We start from the raw sequence: 12662 nt of genomic DNA, 5'->3' as shown, positions 1-12662 counted from the left end.
AGGAGGCAGGGGTGCAAGTGAGGTGCTCATTGGGTGCTAATTTCTTACACTGCTGAGTTGCATTTTTAGCTTCTATTGGTATTATTAGTCACCCTAGAGAGAGATTAGCAAGAGGAAAACAAGACAGCTGTTGAAAGAACTGCAGTCATTTCAAGTTACCCCCCAAATATCCATGTGACAGTCTTAAATTATGAGGGTACCAAACGCTTTTCTCAGTATCAACAGTGCTGCCCCTCAAAAATACTTAGTAACTTAGCAGTTTCCAGTCTTCTGTGAAGGGGACCTTGGGCCAGCAAATTCGGGTGCGAATTAACAGCTTCTAATGTGTCTTTTCCTAATGACTGTACAGAAAGACACTGTAAAGGATGACCAGATGGCCTAATGAATAAAGTGGTTGATTTTTCAAGCTGCTCCATTGCCCATCTGTGTTTACCTTTTAGCCTTGGCTAAAACGGCGGCTGTGTTTTGAACTGCATTCCCATGGAGAGTTACACAGGTTACTGGATATTAGCATGTGTGCAATTTTTTTTATTATTATTGTTTTAATTTTGGCTGTGCTGGGTCTTCATTGCAGTACGTGGGCTTTTCTGGTTGTAGCACGGGGGGCCCAGGGCATGCAGGCTCAGTGGTTGCAGCAAGGGGGTTTAGCTGCCCCTCAGCATGTGGCATCTTAGTTTCCTGACTGGGGATCAAACCGGCATCCCCTGCATTGGAAAGTGAATTCTTAACCACTGGACCACCAGGGAAGGCCCTGTAAATTCTTACAGAAGAAATATAAAGAAAGGTTTGCTGCAAGGACTGGGGAGGGGACTACATTCCATCAAGAAAATGAATGGGGTAGATAAAGACCATGAAGTCAGAGCGAGAAGAGCCTGGGATGGTTCAGCCAAGTTCCTCATTATGCAGTCAGGAATCTAGACAGGGTAAACCATTAGTCTAAGGGTAGCCGATGAACTAAGGTGAAAGCTGACATCTCCCAAACCCTAGAGAGTATTCTTTTCAGTGCGGTTGTTGTTGTTGTTTAGTCGCTAAGTCCTGTCCAACTCTTTGCAACCCCCTAGACTGTAGACTGCCAAGCTTCTCTGTCCATGGAATTTCCCAGGCAAGAATATTGTAGCAGGCTGCCATTTTCTCCTCCAGGGTATCTTCCCGACCTAGAGATCAAACTCACATTTGATCTCACAATTTGCATTGCAGGCAAATTATTTACCACTGAGCCACGTGAGAAGCCATTTCACTTCAATACCCTGACTCTAAAATGAGTGACAGATATATACTGTCATCCCTGGGCTAGGAGAACAAATGAAGTAGATTCTTTGCTCTTTCATTCATTCAGTCCATCAGCAATCTTATTAAGCACACCGTTAGCCCAGGCGCTGTGCAAGGCTCTGTCAGTTAAGTACTATGTGATGGCAGTGGTGTCTGTCAACACGTGAAAAGGCACAGCGACTGGAGACAGGACAGTGGACTTTGGAACTTTGAGTACCCTCCTGTTGGACTGTGGGTTGGGAAAGGACCACATAGCCAGGAGACACCTGCTCAGTGCTCAGGGATGAAATTTGAATTTTATCCTGAGTCCATGAGAAGCCATTAGGGGTTTTTATGCAGGTGAGGGAAATCATCAAATTTAATACAATAAAATCATTTGCAGGAATATTCCAGACTTTAACCCAATGTATTAATAAAAAGATAATACTGGCAAATATTTGTGACTCAAATTATACTTCCATTGAAAAGTTATAATTTCACATGGTTTTCTTAGTTCTCTTTTTACTTCTTCCACTATAATGAACTCTTAATATTATAGCTTTATATTTAATAACATTGTAAGTAGATAACCAATACAGACTTGTTGGATTAAATTTAATTAAAACTTTCTTCTCATCCAAATATTAATTGATCTAGGAACACAGCAGAGAAGTTGTCACTAAAAAAAAAATTCCACTGAACTATTTTGTAAGTTGAAAAATCTATTTGTAATGCAGACAAGGTATTTTTTCCCTATTTTTGAAGTATGGACTGTCAAATGAAAGGCCTTCTGAAATGTTTAGGAATGCTTGTAAAAAATAAAAAAGAAAAGAAAGAAAGAAAGATTATTCTTGTCACCCTATGAAATAAAAGAAACAGAACTTTTATTTCAAAAAATATCTATCAAGTGTGGAACAGCAATGTTTACTAGCATTGATAGAAATTGTCTGGAGTTTTAAAACTCAGGCCTGTGAGATGAGGCTGCTGGTAACCTAGATATTTCCTCCTCTTTGTACAATATTTTATCCTTCCAATTCCTTTAGCCACAGTCTCTGCAGCCCTTTTATCCTAAGTACTTGCTCAGACTTGTCTGCCAGCACCCATTTTTCTCCTGATTGCTTTCTGAATGCTGCTCTAAGCTCTCTACCATACCTCCTTGATTCAGAAGCATGTCCATTTCATATGTTAACATTTCCAAAGTCAAAATGCCTCCTACAGTAGATATGTCACTCTGTGTCCCCAAGTATGTATTGTTTTCACCCAGTATGTATTGTTTTATAATAGCTGTTACAAAATGAATATCGCCTGTTGAAATTGGTGATGACTTTGACACAAAACAGGATGCACACAGATGTGGCTGCTATGGCAACTGCAGGGTAAGAGCGGCTGTGTTGAGTTGATGGTCAAGGATGTATGAGCAGTGTCTCCCCTAGAACATGGGCCCATCTTCATTCCTGCTCTCACCTTCATCCATCTCTGGCAGATCTCAGTGTACTTCAGTAGCCCAGCAGGTCTGGAAACAGAAGGTGAGGTAGAAGGAGGAGAGTGTGCCCTCTGATGGGAGGAGATTGTGGGCACGCCCATGACCCTGTCAGCATGGAAACCTCCATTCTGACAACAGGACCAGGTGGTCAGGAAAGGTCCTCCCCTGCTTCTCCTTCCCTTGCCACCCTGTTGGGACAGTTCTAAAGACCAATGCAATAAAGTCTGTGAGAATAGCTGGTAACCTCTAAGCAGCACCTCTCAAAAGGACAGGCTAAAATCTGAGGGTGGGGGTTGTTAAAAAATGCAGATTCTGATTCAATAAGTCTGTGATGGAACTGAATTCTATGTTTTTAATATGTTTCCCAGGGAAGCAGGGGTTTCTGGTCCAGGGATTGCATTTTGAGTAGCAGGGTTCAAAGGCAGAGTTGCCAGCTTTGGCACCTAAGAAAAGCAGACACCAAGGGAAACACACTTACACTAAGGATTTGTTGTCGATCTGATATTCAGATTCACATAGTCCTGTGTTTCATCTCGGCAGGCCTCCTTTAAGTTCCTATTAATATGTAAGATATTCCCTTTTTTCAGTTCACGCACAAGCCTTGGGGAACATGTTACGATTTGCTGTTTTCTCTTCACCTCCAAGGATACCCTTGATGTTTCCTTTAATGGGCTTTTTCTTCTATTACAAATGGCAACAGCAACTAGATTAGGCAGGTCGCGTGGTTCATTCGGAACATCACGCACTAAAGATAGCTGAGCCCGAGCCAGGTTAAAGTCATCTCGACAACAAATTGCTTAAGCTTCACAAGTGCATCAAGAGGGAATTTTGACTTGGAAATGCAGCACAGCCTTCTCAAGACAGGATACTGTCTGCGCAAACCTCTTGTCTCTCATGAGATGCCCTTGGGGGCCAAGGATGGATGCTTTGAATCCCTGGTCAGTACTGCATTCAGTTAGTGTCCTGCTGCTGCTGCTGCTGCTAAGTCGCTACAGTCGTGTCCGACTCTGTGCGACCCCATAGATGGCAGCCCACCAGGCTCCGCTGTCCCTGGGATTCTCCAGGCAAGAACACTGGAGTGGGTTGCCATTTCCTTCTCCTAGCTCATGCTGATTTAACAATGCTGCCATAGACTGGAGACCTTAAGCAAAATTTTATTTTCTCATAGTCTGGAGGCTAGAAGTCAACAAGGCTGGGTTCTAATAAGAGCCCACTTCCGAGCAGTTGTTCTGAGCTGTGCCCTCAGGTGGCAGAGAGAGAGGGCTCTGGTCTCTTCCTCTTCTTGTAAGGTCGCTAATGCCATCATAGGGGCTTCACCTTCATAACCTAATTACCTCCCCAAGACCCCACCTCCCAATCCCATCACACTGAGGTTCAGGGCTTCAATCTGTGGATCTTAGCAGGACACAAACATTGTCTACAGGGCTTCCCAAGTGGTACTAGCAGTAAAGAACCCACCTGCCAGTGCAGCAGACATAAGAGATGCAGGTTCGATCCCTGGGCCGGATAGATCCCCTGGAGGAGAGCATGGCAACCCACTCCAGTTTTCTTGCCTTGAGAATCCCATGGACAGGGGAACCTGGTGAGCTACAGTCCTCAGGGTCGCAAATAGTCAGACACGATTGAAGTAACTTGGCACACACGTGCACGTAGGTCAATCCCAGTTTCCCAATTCATCCTACCACCCCCCATCCTCCGCCCCACGTCCACACATCCGTTCTCCACATCTGTGTCTCCATTCCTGCCCTGGAAATAGTTTTATCTGTACCATTTTTTTTCTGGATTCCCCATATATGCATTAATATATGATACTTGTTTTTCTCTTTCTGACTTAACTTCACTCTAGGCTCATTTATGTCTCTACAAATGACCCAACTGATATAACCATGTTGAATCACATCACCTGTATCTTTCATGAGGAGTGTGTTCCTTTTTCTAAGCTCACAGAAGTTAAAAAGAAACAGGGAATGTAGAAGATGATGGGATGGTGCAGGAGAAAGGCGATGCAATCCAGTTTGAGGCAGGTCCCCAAAGCCTATGGATCTCAGGACAGAACGTAGACAATCTCAGAGTCTTCAGGGTTTGTTGAGTTAGTTATAGCCAGACTCTCTTCTCTCCCTTTAAAGTTGGCAAAACAGCTTCCTGGTTCCGTTCCTTGTCAGCTAGTATTTAGCCAGCACTGTCTTTTCCTTAAGATGTTTTTCAGAAGGAGGCCATCAAGAGGCCAGCCGGGAGACAAGGATTAATTGGATCCGTTGGTAACACAGCTTTTGCCAGGAGCCTTTGCTGTCTTTTAAGGCACCTGATCCTCATAGAAGTAACTGTGTCCCTCAAGGAAATCCTCCCTGAGGCCAGGAGGTAAATACAGTAAATTGTAGGAAATAGGAAAAGTGGAAAAATCTAGAAAATAGGTCAGTCACTCTCAGCAGCCACCAAGTGCATTGACTAAGCAAAGAAACTAGGAAGTCATGAGTGGGTACGTGTGAGCAGCTGGCAGAGTGGCGAAATGGTACGTGGTGATGAGAAATGTGTCAAAGACAGCAACTTGGCAGATCTGGAGTATTGCCTTAGTCTGATTGCAGGGTATGTCCAAAGCAGTCCAGCTGCGTTTGAAAGAACTGTAAAATATTTGAAGTATACACAGCCGGGCAAGCACCTGGGGAAAGTGGGAAGCCTGTCTGGGATGAGAACTGGCAACTGTCCAAGCTGGCATAGCTGAAAGCCCGCTTCCCTTCTCTGGGATGTTCAGGAGGGAAGATCCCACAAAGGCTGACTGCCTTGGGGGAGCGGGACACTGTGTGGAAGTGATAAGAAGCGTGGCTACAGACAGGAGGAAAGACGCGTGCTGTGTCGGCAGCTCGGCAGCCTGAGGCCTGGCTCGTGGGTCTTCCCTCCTGCCCGCCCAGGATCTGCTGTCTCCGGTTCTACCAAGAAAGGATGGTGTCGGCAGCTCCTGCCAATGAGTTGAGAAGCCAAGTCAAAGAGTTTAGCTTCTGTTCACTGGCACAACCAATGAGCGGTGTGTCCTCCGAGAGTTTCAGGCCATTTCATGCCCCACATCCTCCAGCTGGAGGAAAGCCACAGCAAATCACTCTTCTGTCCATGAATCCAGGCTTTAAAGCTCGGAATTCTGCTGCTGTCAGCCCTCCTAAGAAACAGGTTCAGCGTTTGAGGGAGCCATGTTAACAACTTAATTTTCATAAGGGGGCATTGCAATTGTATAGTGTATTATATTTGTCAAGCAATTTCATATCACTTCACTTAATATGGCAGCTTATGAAACAAATGATGTAAATATTATATGTATGGATATGTACATAGAGTTATATCCCTTATATGATGGCTTTTATATTATATGGATAGTGCTGTGTGTGTGTGTGTGTATATATATATGTATATATAGACACAGCATATATATGTATGTATATATATAGTACTTAGTATGTATATACATATATAGTGTGTATATATATATATATATATATACTATATATGGGTTTCCCTGATGATTCAGTAGGTAAAGAATCTGCCTGCAATGTAGGAGGCCCAGTTTCAATCCCTGGGTCAGAAAGACATCTTGGAGAAGGAAATGGCAACCCACTCCAGGATTCTTACCTAGAGAATTCCATGGACAGAGAAGCCTGGTGGGCTACAGTCCATGGAGCTGCCAAGAGTCGAACTTGACTGAGCAACTAACACTCCTACTTTCACTTTTCATATTATATACATATACATATACATATACATATACATATACATATACATATACATATACATATACAGTAGCTAAGTTAGTTGCCCACAATCACACTGCTGGATTCCAGAGAGATCTCAGGTGTCCTGGGTCAGCCTCTGTGCCTTTGACCATGTCTCAGTGTCCCATCTCTTTGGAGTACCTAGGCCACAGACAACTCCAGCTCAAAAGTCTTCAAGAATTTATAAGTCCACTTAAAGCCTAAAGTCACAGTATGTTTTGAATAATACCACTTTGCAGCAGCCCATAAAAATGGAGAAAGGAAAAATAGAAAAGTTCTCAAGAACTTTAGAAAAATGGTACTTAAAAGTTAGGCTTTTTAAAAGTGTGGTAAAACATATATAACATGGATTTTAACATTTCTGCCATTTTTCAAGTGTCCAGTTCAGTGGCATTAAGTACATTCACAGAATTGTGCACCCATCACTGCCATCCATCCACAAAAATCTTCACCTTCCTCAGCTAAAGCTCCACACTCATAAACAATAATTCCCCACACCTCCCTTCCCCACCCCCAGTCCCAGCCACCACAGTTCTACTTTATGTGTGCAAATTTGACTATTCCAGGTACCTTACATAAGTGAAATTATACATTTGTCCCTCTGTGATCAGCTTATTTCACTTAGCATGATGTCTTTAAGATTCATCCATGTTGGCATGTTGTTGTTTTTGTTGTTGTTCAGTCGCTCAGTCGTGTCTGACTCTTTGTGATGCCATGGGCTGCAGCACATCAGGCTTCCCTGTCCTTCACCATCTCCCACAGCTTTCTCAAACTCAAGTCCATTGAGCCGGTGATGCCATCCAACCATCTTATCCTTCCCCTGTTGGCATGTTAACATGTGTCAGAATTTTTTTTTTTCCTGGCTGTGCCACGTGGTTTGCCAAACTTACCAGATCTTAGTTCCTGACCAGGGATTGAACCTGAGTCCTCGGCATTGAAAGCATGGAGTCCTAACCACTGGACCACCAGGGAGTTCCCATTCTTCCTTTGTAAGGCTGAATTATTTTATGTATAGACCACTTTTTGCTTATGCATTCATCTGTCACTGGGCACCTGGTTCGCTTCCACTTCTGGCTGTTGTAAATAATGCTGCTGTCAACAGAGAAATATCTATTTGAGTCCTTGCTTGCAATTTTTTTGGATATATACCCAGAAGTGGAATTGCTGGATCAGATGGTAGCTCTATTTTTACTGTTTTGAAGAGCTGCCATCCTGTTTTCCATAGTGCTGCGGCATTTTACTTTCCCTCTAGCTTGAGCAGGAGTTGATATTTCTCCATGCTCCATCCATCCCGAGCCCACTGACAGCAGCGTCCTGGGTCAAGCATGCCTGCTGTGCTGGCTGAGTCACTCATCACACAAGCTCCACAGTGATATCCTCCACCAGAACCCCTTCTGGGAAGGCTTCTAATCATATTCTCACCTGGCAGAGGGGCTGGGAAGCCCTGTGTGGCCTTCTTTATAAGGGCTCTAGTCCCAATCACGAACGCAGAGCCTTCTTGATCAAATGCCTCTCCATCTAATCCTATCACTTTGGGCATCAGGTTTTCAACAGGTAGATCTGGGGAGAATGCAAGCAAATAGATGATAGCAGATGAGAAGATATGTAATTCTGCCAAACTGTCAATGATTTAGCCCCTACATGTGGTCTCAGAAAATAAAGGGCAACAAAGTGGGGCGGCTATGCTTGACTCTTCCTGGATGCCACTTACTTTCCACTCTACAGCACAAGGCAGTGGCAAATAGTGGCACCCCTCCAGTTGGTCATTTCTGGGCTTTCCCTGCCCCAGTTAAATGTGGAGCCAGCCTCAGAACCTGGGCTCTCTGTAGCAACATTCTCTTCCCTTCCCATGTCTCCCAGAACCATGATGGTACAAAAATGCCCTCACATCAAAGAGCTGGTGCAAGATCAAATTAAGGGAAGAATATTATGGGCTCAAAGGTGCATCCATTCTTCAGGATAGCTTCCCCAGTGGCTCAGATGGTCAAGAATCCGCTTGCAACACAGGAGACCTGGGTTCGATCCCTGGGTTGGGAAGATCCCCTGGAGAAGGGCATGGCAACCCACTCCAAAATTCTTGCCTAGAGAATCCCCATGGACTGCAGCCTGTCAGGCTCCTCTGTCCATGGGATCACAGAGTCAGACTTGACTGACCGACTAAGCACAGTGCACAGCACAAAGAGATCAAACAAGAGAGGCAACAAATAAATGAGCTGGCGCTGAACTGGGCTTCCAGGGATCCCCCAGGCTGCACTCTGGACATCCACAAATATGGCCTCAGGATGTGCCCCTGGGGTGACAAAACAGCCATTTTCCTTTCCAACTGTGTTTTTCGCTATAAGTTTCCATATAGTCTCTAAAGTTCCCCTTTGAATACACTGAAAGGAAGAAAGGTTCTTAAGGACATAGGCTCATTGTTACTTGTTTTTATTGTAAATGGCTGAGCATCGGCAGACACAGTTAGAGGCTGGGTTTCTTTGGCAGCCTTGTATTGTTCCTGTGTGCTCAAACTCCCAAGGGTAGCATTCCATGTAAGCTATCGCAGTCGGCTTCTGATAAATGAGTCTCAGCTAGCTGGGCCATGCACACAGCAGCTGAAAGAAACAAAGCCCTCCTCTGACTCAGCACAGGTACAGCCATAGGGATCACTGTTCAGAATGTTAAGGGACAACACCAGAGCCCATGAGCACCTTTCAGCCCCTCTGCTTCTGTGCCAGCAGAGGCTGGCCGACCCTTAGGTTGTGTATTTCAATGGGCTTTGGGCTTCCCTGGTGGCTCAGAGGTTAAAGCATCTGCCTGCAATGCAGGAGACCTGGGTTTGATCCCTGGGTCAGGAAGATCCCCTGGAGAAGGAAATGGCAACCCACTCCAGTATTCTTGCCTGGAGAATCCCATGGACGGAGGGGCCTGTTGGGCTTTAGTCCATGGGGTCGCAAAGAGTTGGACACAACTGAGCGACTTCACTTTAGTGATTAGGTAGAACTCACCAAACCTGGCACGTATAATTGAATGTCAGTAATAGTCAATCAATGTCATATTTCAGAATGTATATCAGGAAAACAATCTCAGAATCTAACAAAGTTTTATTGGTATATCAGATATATGAAAAGACAGCACAGAAGTTACACTTTACTATAAAAATAAATAAATACAGCTCCCTGACTCTTTTTCATTTCAATTAGGACATTTTTTAAGGCAGTAAATACAGTGAAGTTTTATGGAACAGAATTTGAAGTGCACTCTGTGTGTTTTATTTTTCATTATGCAATGAACATCATGAATGTTCATGATCATGTCAGTTGTTCAAGATATGGATAAAGACACGGAGCTTAGTCGGAGACGTCTGATGTAAAATGGGGCTTCCCTGGTGGCTCAGATGGTAAAAAATCTGCCTGCAAGGCAGGAGACCCAGGTTCAGTCCCTGGGTGGGGATGGGTAAACCAGTTAGTGCACAAATACATCACGCATAAGATTTCATTGCCTGAAAAATGGCTTAAATATAAAAGTTTCTTTGTGTGTTTTTATTTCTTTTGGAGGCTGATGGACAGAGCCTTTGGTTTTGGAAACTTGCAAAATAACCTGCAGGAAGGGGAAGAATTTTAAGCACAAGTATATTGTATGAGTATATGTACATAGGAAGGACAAAATAGAGGAAGGGCAAATTTCTTATTTTTATATATTTATTTTAATTAGAGGATAATTAATTTACAATACTGTGATGGTTATTCCCATACAAACAACATGAATCAGCATTAGGAGTACATATGTCCCCTCCCTCAAGAACTTCCCTCCCACCTCTTTCCCCATCCCACTCATCTAAGTTGCCGCAGAGCTCTGACTTTGGGCTCCCTGCATCATACATCAGACTCCCTCTGGCTATTCATTTACATATGGTAGTGGGCTTCCCTTGTGGCTCAGTTGGTAAAGAATCCACCTGCAATGCAGGAGACCTGGGTTTGATCCCTGGGTTGGGAAGATCCCCTGAGGAAGGAAAAGGCTACCCACTCTAGTATTCTGGCCTGGAAAATTCCATGGACAGTCCATGGGGTCTCAAAGAGTCGGACACGACTGAGCGACTTTCGCTTTCCATGTATATGTTTGAATACTACTCTCTCATATCATCCCACCTTCTCTGAGGAAGGGAAGTTTTTTTCAGCTTTCAAGCCACATCAGGAGAGGCAGTTGAGGAATGCTAATGATAGCAGCTAGGCAGGGCTGCCACCAGTCCATCAGATGCCTGGGCTGGATGTCCTGGCACCCCCCGCCCTCCTTGAGATCTGCTCTTCATCCTTCCAACCTTGGTCTATGTCCTAAAGAAGAACATTACATACCACATCAGCTGGATAGCCCTTCCTTCTGGCTTCCAATTGGGTTCAGCCAATGAGAGGCAGCAGCCAGAGGTCAGAAGGAGGGACTGGAAAGGTCAGGATATCACTCCCTCTGCTCCCTCCTTGAGGGACCTTGCTTTGGCAGCTGCAGCATCTTCCGGCCACATTCCGTGGCTTCAGAGCCGGTGCATTCTGGTAACAGCTCCATCCCTTCTGGCCGTTCTGCTGTTACCAGCCCCAGGGTTCTTCATCACACTGGCTTCCTTCAACCCTGTTCACACCTCTGTAAACTGTCTCTTCTTTAACTCTCTTTATTGCTCCTTTGAGTGTGCCATCTGTTTCTTGCCAGGACCCAGACAAATATAGTGCCTTGTAGGAATTAGGGGGAAAAAGCACCCAGATGGGTATGCAAGGGTTCTTTACACTATTGTCTTTACTTTGGTGTATAGTGTAATTTTCTAAACTAAAAAGATTCCCGCAGAAGAAAAGGAAAGGAAAGAAAAAGGCATGGTGAATGGTGCCCTGCAGGTGCATTTGGGCTGGCCTTCAGCCCCATCTCCCTCTCTCAGCAGATGACTTGGTGCAATGCCCAAAATACCCTGCCAAACTTGGAAGCCCTAGGAAAGAATGGCATGCATGCTAAGTCACTAAGTCGTGTCCGACTTTATGGGACCCAGTGGACTGTAGCCCTCCAGGCTCCTCCATCCATGAGATTTTCCAGACAAGAATCCTGGTGCAGGTTGCCGTTTCTTCCTCCAGGGCATCTTCCCCACCCAAGGATCAAACCTGAATCTCCCGCATTGGCAGGCAGATTCTTTACCACTGCGCCACCTGGGAAGCAGGAAAGAATGGGCAGGTCCCTAAAAGCTTGAAAACATCTTAAAGAGGAAATGAGGATTGACCTGGGTCTTTAAAGATATTTGGAACTTAAATGGAAAAGTACATTGCCAGCAAAGATAAGATGAATCCCTGGGGAGGATTGCATAAGGCAAGGAGTGTCCCTTGAAAGGAGAATTGAAACCTGAGAAAGTAGAGAGGAGGTAGAAATGGGCTTGGAGTGCTGAGCCATAAAGTGTGAATTGGAGTTTGTGATCAAACAGGCAATATGATGGAGTGTTTGGACACATGGGCTCTGAAGTTAGATCCATTAGCTCTGTGACTGCACAGTAACTAAGCCTCCATTTTCTATTACACAAAATGGGGATAAAATAGTACCTACCTCCTAGATCTGCTGGGAAACCGAATTTTTGTAATGCAGGTAAAGTGCTTAACACAATGACTGGCATTTAGTAAGTACCCCATAGAGATTAGCAACAGAAGCGTGACATGATAGAAGCAGTATTTTGTGAAGGTTAGCCAGACAGGTCATTTAGGATGCGCTAGGATGGAAAGACGGAGAAGGCAATGGCACCCCACTCCAGTACACTTGCCTGGCAAATCCCATGGACAGAGGAGCCTTGTGGGCTGCAGTCCATGGGGTTGCGAAGAGTCAGACACGACTGAGCGACTTCACTTTCACTTTTCACTTTCATGCATTGGAGAAGGAAATGGCAACCCACTCCAGTGTTCTTGCCTGGAGAATCCCAGGGACTGGGGAGCCTGGTGGGCTGCCGTTTATGGAGTCGCACAGAGTTAGACACGACTGAAGCGAGTTAGCAGCAGCAGCAGCAGCAGGATGGAAAGACGGGGGTCAGGGGTGGCAAGGAATTCTGAAGCTGCTGTAGCCCTCTGCACTCCAACTTGGGACACAGGAAACAGGAAAGAAGTATGTGTGAGAACCTTGTGAGACGAGGAGAGGGGCAGAAAGCAGACGGGTCGCAAGAGTAAGGAGTCTGGCGCTGCGAGCAC

General features: G+C 45.0%; 1 protein-coding gene across 1 annotated transcript in view; it reads left to right on the top strand.

Moving 5' to 3' along the window:
- GPC6 (glypican 6) overlaps positions 1-12662 on the top strand; it is a 1225779-nt gene that overhangs the window by 1202034 nt on the left and 11083 nt on the right. The window lies entirely within an intron of this gene.

This window comes from Capra hircus, chromosome 12, assembly GCF_001704415.2.
Source record: "Capra hircus breed San Clemente chromosome 12, ASM170441v1, whole genome shotgun sequence".
In the NCBI taxonomy this organism is placed as follows: Eukaryota; Metazoa; Chordata; class Mammalia; order Artiodactyla; family Bovidae; genus Capra; species Capra hircus.
Note: the sequence above shows the minus strand (reverse complement) of the source record. Positions and strands in the feature narration are given on the sequence as shown.